We start from the raw sequence: 4,618 nt of genomic DNA on the forward strand, positions 1-4,618 counted from the left end.
TGTATGTCATTTTGAAGTGTCTCCGAAACAGCCAACATAGAGTGTGCTTGTACTTTCTACTGCCATGGTAATGTCCCAATGTTACCAGTCCTTCCCAGAGCTTCTCTGTCTACAGAAACACCAGTGGAAGCATATGTATGGATGTCATACTTCAGCGCCTGCTGGGATGATCCCGCCGACAGACCTATGTGTCCTCGGTGCAGTACCCTGTCAGTGCCATCCAATATGTAGCATCTGCATTTGGGTGATAATGCTGTAAGAAATGCTTCATCTTCTCATGCTGTGGACATTGACCACTCTTCCTAGTTCTCTCATTCTTGAGTAATGGGTTCACGAAGGCAACCACAGAGGTGTTCCGCATCCTCTGCCTCAAACCAGACTGTAATCCCAATCCAGGTTATGAATGTAGCAGATCCTAAATCTTTTAATACTGATTTCAAACCCAACGCCCCCAGGAACCCTCAGTCCAGTTGCATGATACCTCTGATTGAGCCCCACACGTGCTCTAATGGCAAAATGTCAAATTGGACCCTGGTCCTGTATATGCAGTGGATGTGGCCATAGGACATATCGATAAACTAAATCTCACACGCCAGTGCGGTTGCTGTCTCACTGAGGTCACAGTTCTCTTTGCTCTCTTGAAAGTACCCACCAAAACCCACAACGCACTCTAGATCCCTGAGTCCTGCGAGAGCCATCATCCGTAGCCCTACCCCTCTTTTCCGCTGCCTCTGCTAGCTCAGATTTGGCAGCTCGGATCTTGGTCTCAGATTCAATTTTGGGGATATTTTGAGCTGATTTCTTTGAGTTCTGTCAGCCAAGCATCTGCTGTTCTCTCTGCTAACACTCAGCGCATCACCTTCAATCCCATGCCTGCTGCCGGCTTGAGAGTGTGCTTCCAAGGAAAACAGACTTTCACTTTTGATGCTCCATTACCAGAGGTCAGATCCTGCACTGGTTTCCATTCTCTAATTTGCATTTTCCTGCTACCAGGTTTTCTGAGGCCTCATCCTGTCTTTGGAAGTAACAGACCACTCTTAGGAAAGTGTCCTTGCCAAGCGCTGGGTGAGTGTGTGTTTACAATATTTTGTGTATGGTAGCTAGTGAGAGCAGTTTGCACTGTTTCTCTTCCTACTGGGCATTGATAAATCAACATTTTCCACATATAATTCACAAAAATTGGATATTTGTTTCACTCTGATTTTTTACAGCCATCGTCGGAGTGTTTGTCCGAAGACTCCAGCTTTGACCTTATGTTGACAAGGCAGTTGCAGACTTTAGGAAAGTTAACAGTATCGATTTACGTGTTTTGGGATTTATATGAAAGTGAAGTTAGTTTTTGAAAATTACCAAATCAACCTAGAATCAAGAGTTGTCAATTTCAGTAAGATTTTGTCAGCTCTAAGGAAAAAACAGACAGTCTCAATGTAAAATAGCAGTCCAAAACTTTGAAGGGGACATGCCAACCCTTTTCTCTTGAAGCCTCCAACAACAAAAGGAACCATGAAATACTTATTGGAACCATGAAATAACCCCCATCCTGTGTTTCCCTTGTGCACCTGGTGCCCTTTACTCCCAATGACACATACTAGGCAATGTTGGCATTTCAAGGTGTAACAATCCTCTCTAGGTATATACAAGAAAATCTAAACAGAATATATACTTTTAGGTTTGATTCCAAAAGCACCTAGAGGCATTTAACTATGAGAAACCTGCTGCAGCTATGCTAGGCTATTGAGAACCAGGTGCTCTTCTATCAGTGCTGAGAAGGCTTAATCATCCGATCATGTTGGGGAAAGCAATTTAACAACCAAGTCTGCACCTCCAAGATATAGTGCACCCGGGGCTTGACGGAAGTGAATGACTGTCCACATAAAGTGTGTCTTTAATGTGTTTGCCGAATTTTACAGTTCAGTTCACTATCTGACTTTTAATATTTTCCTGTACTGTCTTGTAAAACTGAGGCCTAATACATATTCAATTTCCTTCAAATATTTCCCTCACTTCCCACACTCCTTTCAGTCCAAAGAATACATAACCCCATAATTTCCTGAATCTAGGGGAAAGTCATCATTTCATTGAGTGAGCTAAGTATTCAATTCCTATATATTTTAGTCGAGAGTATTTGAACTTTAAGGAGTTCACTGTTGTTCACCGATTGTGAAGGAGTAGGAACTCTGATTCTAGTAGGGGCTTGCTCTCCTCCTACTGGATTCCTTGCAGCTCAGGTTCTGATACTTTGAAATGCATGCCTGAGTGGAGTGGAGAGAAGAGCATGTGATTGATAGCTAGGCACAAACCTGGGAATAGGCTTACCTGGGCTTGGTGAATTTCGGTCTGAATGATTCATAAATGTCCCTTGGGATGTGTGGATTCTCACGACGTCTTCCAAGAACATGAGCGCTTTTATCATCTCTGCCATCTCTTCTCTTTTAAGCGTCAGGAATCTTGGACCCGTTCTTGGAGCAGGGAATCGAGTAACTTTCTCAAGGGAACCTTGACTTTCCGTATGTTTCTGCTCGTTTCAGCGAGGATCAGTAGGTCTCATGAATGTCTTTCTAGCCTGGTATTCTCTAGAGATGTCTCCATGCCTTTATTCCCCACTGTAGCAGAACAACTCCCATCAATGTGTTCGCACATCTCCTCAATCCATGCAGCCAGTTTTTCTGCCAGCTTCTCTTCGTGTCTCCCATAAAGTCGACGTCAACAGGACTGGGTAATCTGAAAATACCTCGGAGCCTCACCAGTAAGCTGATGACAGGCAGATCTTCCACTGTCTGCCCTTTCAGATTCTGGAAACTGACCCGTGAACTCAGGTCTTTGGGCAGCAGCAGTATCTCGAACTTACTCAGGTTCCTGAAAAAAAGACCTAAGCCAATCCCCACATAGGGCAGCAGACCCATCATCAAACTGATCCACCCACAGAATTCTGCCCAGTTACCTTGGATCCACCAGCCGCAACAAGCCTCGTGGTGCACACCAACATTCCACCTGGAATCCAACCGGTAACTGCCATCCCCAGTGGTTGATGCATCAATTATTTTTGGGGGTGATGCTGCATTAGACGAGAGTTTCCTAAGGGAAATGTGATTCTATTCACAAGGGTCCCATGTTCCTTTTCTCTTCCCTCTTTCCTTTTGTTCAGATCTGTATACACAGTAAAAAACAGAGGGAAGTATGTCCATGTTCAGTTTATGGATTCACACTTATTTAAACTTTCTAACAGTTCACAGTACACAGAGACCCACTCAAGGAAACTCATGTTTGTGTAGTATGTAGTATCCATTCACCCAGATTACATATCCGTCTGTTGCTTTCTGCTGAAACACCCACACTTTCAGAAAATGGATCCATTTGTTTCATGGGTGCTGAAATCCCTAGAAATGAAACCAATCCCAACGTGCACTTTCCTGTCTGTCTCTTTTGCTCTTAGTACAGTTTTGCAGAGCTACTTGTCTTTGTTATAGACTTATGCCATTTCTTCTCTATGTAGGGTAGAATAAGGCATTTGTTCATCCTGTTGGAAGACTTATAATACTATATCCCGTTCTATGACCCACTCTTATTCAAAACCGTCATTTGTGTTGGCTCATGATATGCACTTCTGGATCAGTGTCTATGAATAGTAATGCACGCGTCTGTTTTCTGAATACAAGTGTGTTGAGTACATGCTAACAGCGATAATAGGTTGCTGCGTGCTGAATGATCCTTGACATCACTTTGAGTATATTGTCTTGAATATTCATGGTTGTTTGGTATATGTCAGCAAAGTGTAAACTTTTGGTGTTTGTTTGTTTGTCTGATTGTTTGTTTTGCAAACACATTAGGCAATGCATCTCTCCTTTTGCTTCAGACAGACAACAATGTAAGCTGATTCACTTAAGACACTGCTTAAAATCACCTATGATTTCCTGCTACCCTCTCCCATCTTTAGGATTTTGATGTCCTCCTTGCCTTCTTCTTCTTACTTCTTTGCAAATCAGGCTGTTTTTGCATTTGCAATAATGGTTTTGTTATTTCAATTTCATCTTGCTACTTTTCTTCTCAGGGTAGGATTCTCAATTTTTGTTTTAGGATCAGTCTCAAACCGCTGAATTCTTTTCAGGTTTGCCGGTCAGTGAAATTCCCTAGCTCTGCCGTTGTTATAAATGGCGGGTATTTGGCATAGGCTACCCTAGATTTCATTTTTTTCTCATTCATGTTATGGGCTATGTCCGGGCACTCTTCCCCGTGCTGAAAATTTCTGCCGAGATATCAGCTGAAACCCCTCTGGAGGTACTGTTGTGACTAAGTTGCTTTCCTCGAGGTGCATTTTACATCACTGGGATGATCATGAACTTTGTTTATTTGAATTCTACAGCTGCTTGTTGGTCTTTTTGTTTTCCACCTCTTTTGGACACTGTGTACTCCCTGAATTCGTATAGATGATATTTTCTTGGCTCTCAGCAAGTTTCATTCTGATTTTTCTACAAATTCCTTTGAAGAATTTATTATTTTATCTCTTGCTTTTCCATTTGGGAATCCTATGAGTCCTATTCTTACCTGCTTTTCCTTAACGAAGGATTCAACAGTGATGTTAGCGTTGTTTTGCACTTGCTTTTCTGTGTCTTTTTCTGAT

This window comes from Camelus dromedarius, chromosome 6 (assembly GCF_036321535.1).
Source record: "Camelus dromedarius isolate mCamDro1 chromosome 6, mCamDro1.pat, whole genome shotgun sequence".
Lineage (NCBI taxonomy): Eukaryota > Metazoa > Chordata > Mammalia > Artiodactyla > Camelidae > Camelus > Camelus dromedarius.